Raw genomic sequence first — 15,147 nt, 5'->3', positions numbered from 1 at the left:
CACCTTCAAAGCCCTGCCCCATAGCCACCATCTGCCTATCCACTAGGTCCTTCCAAGCCCGCACCTGTCTGGCCTCGTGTGCCTGGGTGGGCTGTGCCCTCGGCAGGGTAGGGCAATCTCAGCCCCTTGGCGTGCTGTTCTGAATCGCTGTTCAGAATTCCCACCTGCACACAACCCGCCCCGGGTCTGCAGGTCAGGAAGGCTGTTAAAGCCAGCCAAGGCTTCAGCTTTCAGGCTTCCTCTCTCAACGGGGCACCTGGAAGCCATACCCCTTTCTGGAAGCACCTTCTGGGCCAGCATGAGCCCAGGGTTCACGGCACAGTTGCTTCTCAGCCACCCCAGTGATGAGCGTGAGCTCAGGAAAGGAGAGGAACAGGACCAGATCAAGGGCTCACCCAGCCCCCAGCCCCTTCTGCCATGGAGGGAGCAGGCAGAGTGCGTACAGCCACTGGTCTACACGAAACACTTCTAGAAGCTGCTCAGCTGGACAAGGTGGCAAAAAGAGGCAGATGCAAGCCTGGAGAAGTCCCACTCTGGGGTGGGGGCAGGGAAGGGGACCCACCCCAATCAGCCCCTTCTAACCTCTGTCGGCTCACCAGGCACCACTCCCCTACCCAGACTCACCCAGATTCTCCTGCCTGGACCAGCCTGCCAAGAGCAGACAGTCCTCCCTGCCATCCTGTGTTCCAAAGCCTGCTTGGTGGGGGCCCCTGGAGGGAGAATGGCCCCAGAAGAGAGTGTATCCAGGAGACCTATCCCCTCCCTGGATGCCACATTGCACCCGGGCGGTATGAGGGCTACAGGGCGGCAAGGGGAGAAGCTGGAACCTGCAGGGGGAACAACCCTGAGGACAGCCCCAAGGAGAGACCACGGCCCAGACCAGGCTAGAGCCTTGACCAGGCAGGGTTAGGAGGGAGTGAGACAGGGTGCCACCTCTGGAGGGCTTCTGGAGAGGGGGACACACAGATGGCACCAGGAGCCCATCTGCTGGGGGCAAGCGGCCTGAGACCTGGTCCCCAGGAGCAGAGGAGGGGTCCAGCCACAGACGCCCGCCGGGGCCCTTCTTCCCTACTAAGCCTGGGGAGGGGGTGTCTGGTCACCCTGTGGGGAGTGGCCCCCACATCCTACAGGTCCTGTCTGCTCTGAGTCAGGGGGACGGGGGAGCTGACCACTCCAACACCACAGCCGGCCCCCCCCACCCCCCACTCTCCCTGGTGCCTGCTCCCCCAGGAGGGTGGGCCAGACCTAGGTGAAGTGAAGGGCACAGCGCCCCTCAGGATGGGACGGCCACCCACAGAGAGAGAGCCTCGGCATTTCAATGACGGTGACAGCTCTAGAGACCCTTGGAGGTCCCGCACGGCCCCTGGTCTGGGCAGCCACACCCCACTCCAGGGCGCAGGGCCAGGGCACTGACGGGCACCCCGCTGGAACCCTGATGGAGGCAGTGAGCCAAAGGGGGAGCAGCCGATAAGTCAAGGTCAGTGAATGTGAGGAGTGATGGCCGCTGGCCGCCAGGAACTCGAGTGTGTGTGTGTGTGTGTGTGTGTGTGTGATCCAGCTCCAGGTCCCAGCTGTGGACGAGTCACAGTCAGCAAACATGAGTAATGGATACTGGCCGCTAGGAACTCGAGTGTGTGTGCATCTGCATGTCTGTGTGTATCATCCAGTTCCATGTCCAAGCTGTGTGTGTCTATCATCCAGCTCCATGTCCCAGCTGTGGACAGGTCCCCAGAGGACAAGGCCCGCCACGTACAGCAGCCTCCTCCACAGCCCATGGACACCCCCAGGAGGACTTATGCACCCGGCAGGGGCACGCTATGCTGCTCAGAGGTCAGGCTGGCCTCAGCCAGCTCCACCACTCGCCACAGACGTCTGCAAGGTCCCCATGAGCCCAGGGAGGCCACAGCCTGGGGAGCGGGGCTGAATGAGGGGGACTGCTCCTGGACCCAGCACCAGCAGAGGATGCGCTGCTCCAGATGCCTGAGCTCCAAAGGTCAGGCACCATCATGCCCAGTGGGCGGAGGATGAGGACAAGGGTGAAGCCCGAGGCAGGCGGACAGGGGGGCAGGGCCGGGTCGCTGACCAGACTGTGCCCGTCCACCAGGTGGGTACCTGCAGGAGCTCCACAAGCCACAGCGCCTGGGCAGCAGGAGAGGGAGGACAGTGCCCACGCAGCCCTGGGCCTGAGGGCATGCTTGAGGAAGGCAGCCCTGAGGGCAAAGATGGCAGGGCAGAGGCCCCTTGTCGGTCCTTGTGCCCAGGGCTCAGGGGCTGCAAGGCAGCTCTACTTAGGGGAACAGTCAGCGGGCCCAAGAGTGTGGGACTGCAGGGGGCTTGAGCCTCTCCAGGGGACCCCAGGACCCTGCGGCGGCCCCACATCCTGGCCGAGGGGTGTCCCCATGAGTCACGGCCACAATCCCCGAGGACGAGCCCTGCAAGCTCAGCCTCAGCCTCAGCTCCTGCCCGGGGACGGAGACAGAGAGCCCAGCTCTCCTGAGGCCATGGTCATCAGGCTCGAGAAGAGTGTGGTGGCCACGGACAGGGCCAGGAGCTGTCGCCAAGGGCCCCAGCGCTGCCCAGAAGCAAGAGGCAACAGGAGGAGCCCTCACCACCCACAGAAGCTGCATGACACATTCACAGCCACCAAGCGTGTCACCGGGAAGTCCCATCTCAGTCCCAGCCAGGAGGTGGGGCAGCAGGCACATCCCCCATGGGCACAGCGGGAGCATCTTCCTGGGACCAAAGGGACACTCAGCTGCCACCCCAGGCTGGCACCAGCCCAGCCCAGGGATACCAGGCACAGCCATTGAAGAAAAGGGGCTCATCAGCCTTCACCCCCTCAACGGGGGCCCCCTGGGAAGGAGGGGGTGCAGGCAGGGCTGACCACAGGGTGGGGACACCTCGGAGGTCAGAGAGCACGGGGCCCAGGCCTGAGTGTGCACTTGCACAGCCGTGGCATGCACAGGCTGCCAGGGTGAGAAAGCTTCTGCGCCTGTGCTCAGGGCTGCACCACTGGCTGGGATGGCCCTTCGGGCTGCAGGCTCCTGGGCGGAGGGGCAGAGGGCACATGCCGCGGGCTCTGTGGGCCATGCTGGGATCATCACACGATCTCTGTTTCTCTGGCTTTCTGTGTGTTTGGTCTGCAACCATTTCAAGGTGAAAAGCCACTCTCTGCCTATACAACACACGCCTGGCCTGGCTCGGTTCCGGGCTGCAACCCGCCACCCCTGCTTCCACAAAGGACACATTCCTGAGGGGCCTGGGCAGCCCGGGAGTCCCACACCTGGGCTCAGGGGCAGGGACACTCCTTGGAGCCTTCTCATGCGGCACGAATGTGAAGAACCTAGGCCCACGTGGGTACCATTCTCTTCTCCACAGGGTGACCAGTGTGACCCATAAAATCACAGCAGAGGTGAGGGAGTGTCACCTCGAGATGAGTTATGAGACAAACACTGTGGCTTCCATCTCGGGGCTGCTCTGTCTCTCTGAAATCACTGGATCTGGGGAAGGCCTGACTCGAGCAGCCCGGTGGAGAGGCCCGGTGGGGAGGGACCATCCCCTGCCGCAGCCTCGTGAACCCTCCAGAAGCAGAGCCTACCCATCTCCCACCCCAACACCCCAGGCAGACCAGAGGGCTGTGGCCCCAGAGAAGCCTTGACTGCAGCCTGTGATGGACCCCAGGCCAGAAGCCCCAGCCAGGCCTTCTAGAATTCTGTCCTTCAGACACCTGGGAGATTACCAGTGCTGGTTGTTTTAAGGGACTACACTACATCTGGGGTAATTTGCTACACATGGTTGCATGCTAAGTCACCTCAGTTGTGTCCGACTCCTTGCGACCCCATGGACTGTAGCCTGCCAGGCTCCTCTGTCCATGGGATTCTCCAGGCAAGAGTACTAGAGTGGGTTGCCATTTCCTTCTCCAGGGGATCTTCGCAACCCACATCTCTTCTGTCTCCTGTGTTGACAGGCAGGTTTTTACCCTTGTTATTCAGCAATGGGTAATTTATACACGATGACTTTAAATAGAGAAGATCACTGTAAGTCAATTGACAGCAAACAAACCGACAAGAAACCCCAGAAACCAATAGGAAGACCCTGGAAAGTCTGATGACACAAACTCTAAGATCGTCTGCCTAGTCAAACGCAAACCCCAAACCACAAAGTCAAGAGACAAGTGACAAAATGGGCCAAAAAATAGTACCAAGATGTGACTCAGGGCTCATATCATTAATGTATAGAGAAGTTGAACCAGTCAATAAGAAAAGACCAGTGACCCAAAGGAAAAGGGTGCAGGAGAGGGCCTTGGAAAATGCCAACCAAAGTGCCACCCCCCTCCCCCGAAATGATCCCACTGCAAGAATGTACTCGGGGGCTGGGGTTCCAGAGCTGCTGGTTCTGGGCACATGGGGCAGCTGGACACTGGCATTGCTTTTCATCTGTGGCTCCAACTGGATGGCGGGCCATCCTGGAGCCAAAGACAGACAAGCCTCGGCAACGACTGGCCAAAGAAGTGGGTGATGGCGCTGGGTGTTGAGGAGGTCTGGGCAGCATCACCCAGGAGCTGGGAGATCCTCTTGGTGAGGAACGTGTGGCAGGAAAGGCAGTGGCTTCCCACCAGCGAGAGAAGGCTGACCACACCTGCAGACCAGACAACTGTCAGGGCAGTTCCTGGGCAGACAACCCCCTTGCTGCTCTCCGCGCGTGTGTGCTAAGTCGCTTCAGTCGTGTCCGACTCTTCACAACCCCGTGGACTGTAGCCCACCGGCTCCTCTGTCCATGGGATTCTCCAGGCAAGAATCCTGCAGTGGGTTGCCATGCCCTCCTCCACGGGTCTTCCCAACTCAAGGATTGAACCCACATCTCCTTACATCTCCTGCATCGGAAGGTGGGTTCTTTGCCACTAGCACCACCTGGGAAGCTCTTCGGGTCTCCATGCTCCCCCAGACCCACACTTGGTCCTAGGGCCGATGTTCCTTTCCCATCCCTGACCTCAGCATGTAGGCCTTTTTCCTCTGCCTCATCAGATAGTTCGTCCCCACACCCAGGCACAGGATCTGATCTCGCCCCACCCTCCTACGTGTCCAGATGTTATCAGCCCAAGTGAGGAGCTGTTGAGCAACTCAACAAACCTGACACCTGATCCTGCCTGGGCTGTGGATAGCCCCTCCTTCGGCTTCAGGCAGGGAAGGGTGACGACTGCTCAATGGGAAGCCCCAGATCTCGCGAGAGCCACCAGCCTCCTGGCTTTTCCCCGCCCTGCGGGGACCCTGCAGAGAACCAGTCCAGGAGAAGGGCAGGGGGCACACACCTAGGAGTCTCAGGCCTCTAGAGCCGCACTGCTGTGGGGTTTCTGGACCAGCAGCGGCAGCAGCACTGGGAGCTTGTGGGAGTCACAAATGCTGAAGCCCCACCCCAGATGTGCAAGATCAGAGATTCTAGGGCGGGGCCCTGCGGCCCGGCTTTGAGTGAGCCCTCCAGGTGTTCTCACGACCCTTCCAGCGTGAGAACCAGCGTCAGGATGGATAGTTTCTTTCTTTCTTTCTTTTCTTTTTTTTACGATGGATGGTTTCTGATCACATCCACTGCTAGTGAAGCCAGGAGCTTTCTCTCCCTGCTGGGTTCACTCACCTTGACCTCCAGGGAAAAGGCAGGCAGCAGGCACTGAGGGCTGCAACCATAGGCGGCCCTGGAGAACAGGAGTGCCTGGGCAAGATTCCCTCCCAGCGGGCCACACCTGTCGAGTGACAGGGGGAAGACTGTTACTTTGGGCCCTCCCCACCTCCAGAAGCATGGCACCCCTGGCCAACTCCACGTTTCTGGGCACTGGGCTCAGCTCTGCCCACCTCTCCCTTGTTACTCCGTGTGGGGCGGAGGGAAGGGGGCAGGATCCGGGCTTCACAGAGAATCATCCCAGTCACACTCACGGGCTGTGGAACACGGTGGGCCTGGCAATGGGTGGGGGCGGCTGGAGGCGGCCAGATTCGAGACCCTGGGAGGGTGGAAGGCATCAGGAGCGCGGGGCAAGGCCGCCCTCAGACGCCAGGACTGGAGGGCGGGGCCAAGCGGAGACCCCCTGACCCTGCCCTTTGGCATATTGGCGGGGTTGCCGCCCACCCTCCCCGCTCACACGGTCCTTGGGCGCCCCTAATACACTGTCCTGGGCCATCTCGAGGGCCAGACGCCCTCAGTACAGCAGGGGGGGGGGGTCCAGCCGGGAGTGGGGGGTGGGGCCCCGACGGAATCCCCAAGGTCTCCAGGGCCCTGGACTCTGGGGAGGCGTCTCTTCGCCCTCTCCCCAGGAAAAGACGCACAACCCAGCTAACTGCGGGGCTTTGACCCCGCCCAGGACCCAGAGGGCAGGCTTCTGTGCACCGAGATGGGGGGGGTGGGGACACGAAGCGAGGGGCCGTTTCCTTGCTTCGAGCCCCGCCCTGAGCGTCCCCGCGGCCGTCGCCTCTCGCTCCCCTCCTCAGGCCGCCCACCGGAAGCCGTGGTGTACCGCCTTCCTGCCCACCTCTTCCGGCTGGCTTCACCAATGACCATACTCGACTCCTGAGAAGACCCGCCCTCCAGCTCCAAGCAAGCCTGTCCCTCTTTCTGACGGGCAGCTCTGTGGCCCAATCAGAGCAGGCCGGTCGCGTGAGTTCCGCCTTCCGCCCAGCGGTCGGGTCGGTCTCTTTTTCCTCAGTCCGTAGTCGGGCGTGCTGTGGGCCCCTGGACTTTCCCGCGGGGAGATCCAGACTGTCCGCGTACGGATTACGTACAGAGTAATCCGATGTGTATACGCCAAGCCCTGCGGTGTGCCTATGGTGTGAGCTTGTATTCTGAAGGAATTAAGGTCACGGGAAGTTACAGGGAAATGCCCCTCCCGTTGTTGCCCCAGCATCAGCGTGTTGCGTAGCCAGTGGGCCCTCACACCAAGAGATGGCATTGGTACCATCAGAAAGCTTCTCAGGGTTCTCCGTGCGTGTGTGCGCGCGAGCCAGTGTTTAGGACACCACACTCCCACTGCTGGTGGCCTGGGTTTGAGTCCTGGATGGGGAGCTGGGATGCAGGATACCTCGCCATACACACACACACACACACACACACACACACACACACACACGTCAGTACATTAATGAAAGCATGCAATTTGATAATGGGGTGTGCTTTTTTTAATCACACACTGCCCTTGAGATCCATCCATCTCAATCAATAGTTGGTTTCAGCAGTCAGTTTGTATTGCTAGCCGCCTTCCTTGGTGTGGGTCAGCCACAGTTGTTCAAGCCTTCACCCACTGTTGCCTGTTTCCACTTTTAGGTTTCTAGAAAAAATCTGCTTTGAACATTTGTATCCAGGATTTCCTGTGGTCAGAATTTTCCGTTTCTTTGGCATGAATGCCCAGCAGTGCAAGTGCTGTGTCCTAAGGAAGTGGACGATTAGCCTTAGAAGAAACTGCCAATTTGCATTCCACTGTGGCTGGACCATTTTACCTTACCACCCTGGATATTTTTAAAGCACATAATTGAAGATTTTTACAAAACATTGTTTTAGGCAAGACTGTTAACAATTCTGTTTCTCACCTCTAACTATATTCTTCTATGGGATCACCTACATAGTTCCTCACTCAGGTTAAAAAAAACACACACCCTGTATATTCAGTGTGATTTTAACTAGCAGTAATATATCTGCAAAAGTCTTCCTTCTCAGTACACAAAAGTCTAGCTCATGTCATCTCTGGCCACAAGGTACTGGAGGGAGCACATGTGCTATAATTTACATAAGGAATCCCCAACTCATGTGTTACCTTTTCCATTGTTCTTCTTATTTGTTTGTTAGCAGCTCTGAAGATGTGTAAATCTCCTGCTAGGATAATTATCTTTAAGTGGAACTGCCAGGTCAAAACCTATGGGTATTTACCATGTTTATTGATACTAAGCAGTTGCCTCCCCAAAAGACCCCGATCGGCATATAGCAGGGCTGTTAGCCCTGTGTTCCATATGTTGCAGAGATTTTCTCTCAGTCTCTCTCTAAAGAGCTCAGCTTTTTATTGAATGTGTTACTAAAGTGAGTGAAATTGCTCAGTTGTGTCCGATTTTTTGCGACTCCATGGACTGTAGCCTACCAGGATCCTCCATCCATGGGATTTTCCAGGCAAGAGTACTGGAGAGGGTTGCCATTTCCTTCTCCAGGAGATCTTCCTGACCCAGGGATCGAACCCGGGTCTCCCATATTGTAGGCAGACACTTTACCATCTGAGCCACCAGGGAAGTTACTACAGAGGTTTAGTCAAAAAGAGCAAAGCTCATGTCATCATCAGAGTCTTCAGATTCTTTTTACTTTGTTCTACTTTCTTCTCAGCTGGGGCAGCAGTGGTGGAGGGGGCAGGACCTTATGGTGGCGCAGCACCACTTGTCGGGACAGGTCCACCAGCCCCCCCATGGCAGATCAAGCTGCCGATGCTGACGCTGGCCAAAGCCTTTACAAACAAGCCTGGCCAGAAAGAGTCAACATTTACACTGGCTGCTTTAACGAGGGCACTGATCTTATCCTCTGTGACCATCACCTCACTAGGCAGAATGAGGGCCGAGTAGGTGCAAAGAAGTTCCAAGACAGAGGCCACAGTGCGGGTGAGTGCTCGGTGGGGCTGCTGGCTCGGTGCCAGTTGCCAGATGAAGTGAGGGCCTCACCCCAAAACAGCCTTGGCTTTTCAGAAGGACCGAGCACCTTAGGGGCCGCAGAAGAAAGGATCTCTCTTTTTTGGCTGCGCAGCATGGCATGCCAGATCTTAGTTCCCAGACCAAGAATTGACTCGAGCCCGCCCCCTGCAGTGGAAGCATGGAGTCTTAACCACTGTACCGCTGTGGGATTCCTGTCTCTTGTCTCAAAAGACTAGGCTGGCTGGTTTCGGCTGTCAAGAAGTTACACAATTTTATGTGACCAAATTATTACACTCTGGATTGATGATTTCTGGGTTGTGTATCTTGGGCACAAAGTTGTCCTGCCTCAAGTGAGGAGAGTCATGTGACTCGGGGCAGAATTTCCGAGTTCCCACACCCAATGCTTCGTGGACCCAGGCTGGCTGATTCTTGCTGTCCTGCTGGCCCCACTACTGTGTGTGTGTGTGTGTGGGGGGGGGTGTCCTATGATCTCAGGCTAGGTAGGCCGGGACTGGGGCCAGTGCCCATCAGACACCCAGCCCCTGCCCCCGTGGGATGCCAGGTCAGTTGGGGAAAAGACAAGGAAACGTGTACAGAGAAGAGTGTTTTATAATATTTAAATGCATAGGTGGCCCACCGGTGAGCAAGCGAGATCCATGGGGAAAGCACAGATAAGAACCGAGAATCCACCTAAAACCAGTGCTCTTGAAAGGTCACCTGCATGGTACGAAGGAGGGACAAGGCTGTAAAAGGAACTGGGTCCATCCCAGCATGCGTCTGAGTGAGAAGACCGGTCCCCATCATCTGCAAGCAGGGGCTTCCATCCCTCTGCCACAGACAGTGGGGCTTCAGCAAACCACTGGCTGAGGGAGGCTCCCCCCAAACCCCCCCGCACTGTGGTTGTACTGCTGGGCTCCTGGCAGAGTGAATGCTCCCAGAAGGGACGCCTCACCTCTGGCTTCCCACTCAGGACTCCCAGAGGGCCAGCTAAAGACCGGTCTGTGATCTCACGTTGAAGACACCACCCATCCTCATGGAACGCTGGCAGGTCCCTCAGAGAGAGGAGTGGCCCTGTTATATCCCCAGGGTGTCACTGTCAGAGGCCAGATGATATAATTTTCTGTAAGGGCTGGGACTGTCTGCTATGGGCCTGGATTCACCCATCCCAGCCTCGCGGAGGCCCTAGAAAGTTGGTAGCATGTCACCCCCTTCTCCAGATGAGCAAATGAGGACACGAAGACTTGAGCAGATTGTTCTGAATCTCTAGCTAGCAGAGGGAGGGGTGGGTAAGGACACTGGCCTCTAAGTCTACCTCCTTTTGCAGGATGTGAAGTGAAGTGAAAGTCTCTTAGTCGTGTCCGACTCTTTGCGACCCCATGGACTGTACAGTCCACAGAATTCTCTGGGCCAGAATACTAGAGTGGGTAGCTCTTCCCTTCTCCGAGGGATCTTCCCAACCCAGGGATCAAACCCCGGTCTCCCACATTGCAGGCGGATTCTTTACCACCTGAGCCACTAGGGAAGCCCAAGAATACTGGATTCGGTAGCCTGTCCCTTCTCTAGAGGATCTTCCCGACCCAGGAATCAAACTGAGGTCTCCTGCATTGCAGGTGGATTCTTTACCAACTGAGCTCTCAGGGAAGCTCTTTCGCAGCCTACGCTTTCCATCTGGCTCCCAAGGAGGTTCCTGGGGCATCATATCACACATCAGCTTGTCCTGAAGGCATCAGAGGTGAGTCCCAGTGACTATCCCTGGGCCTTGGACCAGTCCATAAAGGAAGGAGGTGAGAAAGAGAAACACCTGTACTCTTGTGCCTAATCAGGAGGACTTTGAAACAGAGAGTACCTTTGAATTCTCATGAGATCAGGGAGCGGTTCTCATGGATACTTACCAGTCATCTGCATTCCTGTGATAAAAGGCTACTGCAACTCCCCCAATCTTCACTGGCCTCCAAGACACCAAAAGAGACACACACGGTGGGAGGTGGGAGGGAGGTTCAAGAGGGAGGGGGACATATGTATACCTATGGCTGATCCATGTTGATGTACGACACAGTATTGTAAAGCAATTATCCTCCAATTAAAAATTAACTTTAAAAAGTAGATACACAAGAAAGAATCAAAAAGATAAGATGAATTCTATAAGTCTAGGTGGATTTGAAAACAAAAAAAGAACTTTAGACATTAGAAACAAAACCACAGTCTTTGAAATAAAAATCTCAGCTGATGAATCAAACCACAGGTAGATGACTCGGAAGATGACAAGGCAGTGACCCTGAGGAGAGATGGGCCAGTCTTCGTGGCCCCTCATCCTGGCTTCTGGGCTTCCAATGACGTCAACCCCTTCCCTTCTTGCCCTGGGTCTGGGGTGGCAGCTGCTTCCTGTACTCGCTGCATGCCTTCAGCCCTCAGAGCCACTCCTGAGTGACCACCTGTGTTTGAGGCTCTCATGACCTTCAGGGGTCTCAGCAGTCACCATGCTGTCCCTGTGCTCGACTGGGGTGAAGGGCCAAGGGCAGCAAGTGCCTGAGGAGCCAGAGCGGCTGCTACCCTGAACTGTTATGGAGGGAATGCCAGGAACCAAGGCTGCAGTGTCCCTGGGAGGAAACTGACAAGGACACCTGCCTTAGCTCTCGGCTCAGGTCACAGGATGACAGCCACAGCTCTTCCACGGCAGCCTGCAAATTCCCCTGTGCCTGCAGGGTTGACGGGGCTGGAAATCAAACACAGCATTCTACCATGTAAGTTGCAGAATCCACAGGTTGCTTGAATTTCCAGCCTCTCTGCATTTCCTAGGTGAAAGGCAGGGGCACTGCGTGGATGTCAGTTCAGTTCAGTTCAGTTGTTCAGTCCTGTCTGACTCTTTGCAACCCCATGAATTGCAGCACACCAGGCCTCCCTGTCCATCACCAACTCCTGCACTCAAACTCACGTCCATCAAGTTGGTGATGCCATCTAGCCATCTCATCCTCTGTCGTCCCCTTCTCCTCCTGCCCCCAATCCCTCCCAGCATCAGAGTCTTTTCCAATGAGTCAACTCTTCGCATGAGGTGGCCAAAGTACTGGAGTTTCAGCTTTAGCATCATTCCTTCCAATGAACACCCAGGACTGATCTCCCCAAGGGACTCTCAAGAGTCTTCTCCAACACCACAGTTCAAAAGCATCAATTCTTCGGCGCTCAGTTTTCTTCACAGTTCAACTCTCACATCCATACATGACTACTGGAAAAAGCATAGTCTTGACTAGACGGACCTTTGTTGGCAAAGTAATGTCTCTGCTTTTCAATATGCTATCTAGGTTGGTCATAACTTTCCTTCCAAGGAGTAAGCATCTTTTAATTTCATGGCTGCAGTCACCATCTGCAGTGATTTTGGAGCCCAGAAAAATAAAATCTGACACTGTTTCCCTTGTTTCCCCATCTATTTCCCATGAAGTGATGGGACCAGATGCCATGATCTTAGTTTTCTGAATGTTGAGCTTGAAGCCAACTTTTTCACTCTCCTCTTTCACTTTTATCAAGAGGCTTTTTAGTTCCTCTTCATTTTCTGCCATAAGGGTGCTGTCATCTGCATATCTGAGGTTATTGATATTTCTCCTGGAAATCTTGATTCCAGCTTGTGCTTCTTCCAGCCCAGCGTTTCTCATGATGTACTCTGCATGTAAGTTAAATGAGCAGGGTGACAATATACAGCCTTGCCGTACTCCTTTTCCTATTTGGAACCAGTCTGTCGTTCCATGTCCAGTTCTAACTGTTGCTTCCTGACCTGCATATAGGTTTCTCAAGAGGCAGGTCAGATGGTCTAGTGTTCCCATCTCTTTCAGAATTTTCCATAGTTTATTGTGACCCACACAGTCAAAGGCTTTGGCATAGTCAATAAAGCAGAAATAGATGTTTTTCTGGAACTCTCTTGCTTTTTCGATGATCCAGAAGATGTTGGCAATTTGATCTCTTAACCAGAGATAAAAATTCCTCTGCTTTTTCTAAAACCAGCTTGAACATCTGGAAGTTCACCATTCACGTACTGCTGAAGCCTGGCTTGGAGAATTTGAGCATTACTTTACTAGCGTGTGAGATGAGTGCAATTGTGCGGTAGTTTGAGCATTCTTTGGCATTGCCTTTCTTTGGGATTGGAATGAAAACTGACCTTTTCCAGTCCTGTGGCCACTGATGAGTTTTCCAAATTTGCTGGCATATTGAGTGCAGCACTTTCACAGCATCATCTTTCAGGATTTGGAATAGCTCAACTGGAATTCCATCACCTCCACTAGCTTTGTTTGTAGTGATGCTTTCTAAGGCCCACTGGACTTCACATTCCAGGATGTCTGGCTCTAGGTCAGTGATCACACCATCGTGATTATCTGGGTTGTGAAGATCTTTTTTGTACAGTTCTTCTGTGTATTCTTGCCATCTCTTCTTAATATCTTCTGCTTCTGTTAGGTCCATACCATTTCTGTCCTTTATCGAGCCCATCTTTGCATGAAATGTTCCTTTGGTATCTCTGATTTTCTTGAAGAGATCCCTAGTCTTTCCCATTCTGTTGTTTTCCTCTATTTCTTTTCATTGATCGCTGAAGAAGGCTTTCTTATCACTTCTTGCTATTCTTTGGAACTCTGCATTCAGATGCTTATATCTTTCCTTTTCTCCTTTGCTTTTCACTTCTCTTCTTTTCACAGCTATTTGTAAAGCCTCCCCAGACAGCCATTTTGCTTTTTTTGCATTTCTTTTCCATGGCGAAGGTCTTGATCTCTGTCTCCTGTACAATGTCACGAACCTCCGTCCATAGTTCATCAGGCACTCTATCTATCAGATCTAGTCCCTTAAATCTATTTCTCACTTCCACTGTATAATCATAAGGGATTTGATTTAGGTCATACCTGAATGGTCTAGTGGTTTTCCCTACTTTCTTCAATTTCAGTCTGAATTTGGAAATAAGGAGTTCATGATCTGAGCCACAGTCAGCTCCCCGTCTTGTTTTTGCTGACTGTATAGAGCTTCTCCATCTTTGGTTGCAAAGAATATAATCAGTCTGATTTTGGTGTTGACCATCTGGTGACGTCCATGTGTAGAGTCTGCTCTTGTGTTGTTGGAAGAGGGTGTTTGCTATGACCAGTGTGTTCTCTTGGCAAAACTCTATTAGCCTTTGCCCTGCTTCATTCCGTATTCCAAGGCCAAATTTGCCTGTTACTCCAGGTGTTTCTTGACTTACTACTTTTGCATTCCAGTCCCCTATAATGAAAAGGACATCTTTTGGGGGTATTAGTTCTAAAAGGTCTTGTAGGTCTTCATTAGCCATTTAACTTCAGCTTCTTCAATGTTACTGGTTGGGGCACAGGCTTGGATTACTGTGACATTGAATGGTTTGCCTTGGAAATGAACAGAGATCATTCCGTCGTTTTTGAGATTGCATCCAAGTACTGCATTTCGGACTCTTTTGTTGACCATGATGGCTACTCCATTTCTTCTAAGGGATTCCTGCCCACAGTAGTAGATATAATGGTCATCTGAGTTAAATTCACTCATTCCAGTACATTTTAGTTCGCTGATTCCTAGAATGTCAATATTCACTCTTGCCATCTGTTTGACCACTTCCAATTTGCCTTGATTCATGGACCTAACATTCCAGGTTCCTATGCAATATTGCTCTTTACAGCATCGGACCTTGCTTCTATCACCAGTCACATCCACAACTGGTATTGTTTTTGCTTTGGCTCCATCCCTTCATTCTTTCTGGAGTTATTTCTCCACTGATCTCCAGTAGCATATTGGGCACCTACTGACCTGGGGAGTTTCTCTTTCAGTATCCTATCATTTTGCCTTTTCATACTGTTCATGGGGTTCTCAAGGCAAGAATACTGAAGTGGTTTGCCATTCCCTTCTCCAGTGGACCACATTCTGTCAGACCTCTCCACCATGACCCACCCGTCTTGGGTTGCCCCATGGGCATGGCTTAGTTTCATTGAGTTAGACAAGGCTGTGGTCCATGTGATTAGATTGACTAGTTTTCTGTGAGTATGGTTTCAGTGTGTCTGCCCTCTGATGCCCTCTTGCAACATCTACTGTCTTACTTGGGTTTCTCTTACCTTGGACGTGGGGTATCTCTTCACAGCTGCTCCAGCAAAGCACAGCCACTGCTCCTTACCTTGGATGAGGGGTATCTCCTCACTACCGCCCCTCCTGACCTTGAACATGAAGTAGCTCCTCTAGGCCCTCCTGCGCCTGCACAGCCACCGCTCCTTGGACGTGGGGTAGCTCCTCCTGGCCACCGCCCCTGGCCTCGGGCGTGGGGTAGATCCTCTCAGCCGCTCCTGCACTGTCACAGCCTGGCACTCAGCTCACCACAGGTAATTGTCTTAGTGTGGGTGCGGGCTCCCTAGCCATCCGAGGGGCTCCTCGAGTGGCCGGTCCGGGCGCGGTCACCTCAGCAACCTCCCACAGAATCGGGCTTCAGGCCAGCGCCTGTGTGGCCTTCCACTGCGTGGATGAGTGGGGCCTTAAAACTGAGACT

At 53.9% G+C, this 15,147-nt stretch overlaps 1 pseudogene; it reads right to left on the bottom strand.

Moving 5' to 3' along the window:
* Positions 1-4,186: 4,186 nt before the first annotated feature.
* LOC139180890 (large ribosomal subunit protein P1 pseudogene) lies at positions 4,187-8,668 on the bottom strand (annotated as a pseudogene).
* Positions 8,669-15,147: the final 6,479 nt, after the last annotated feature.

The sequence above is a fragment of the Bos indicus genome, chromosome X (assembly GCF_029378745.1).
Source record: "Bos indicus isolate NIAB-ARS_2022 breed Sahiwal x Tharparkar chromosome X, NIAB-ARS_B.indTharparkar_mat_pri_1.0, whole genome shotgun sequence".
In the NCBI taxonomy this organism is placed as follows: domain Eukaryota; kingdom Metazoa; phylum Chordata; class Mammalia; order Artiodactyla; family Bovidae; genus Bos; species Bos indicus.
This window is presented reverse-complemented; position numbering and strand designations above follow the sequence as displayed.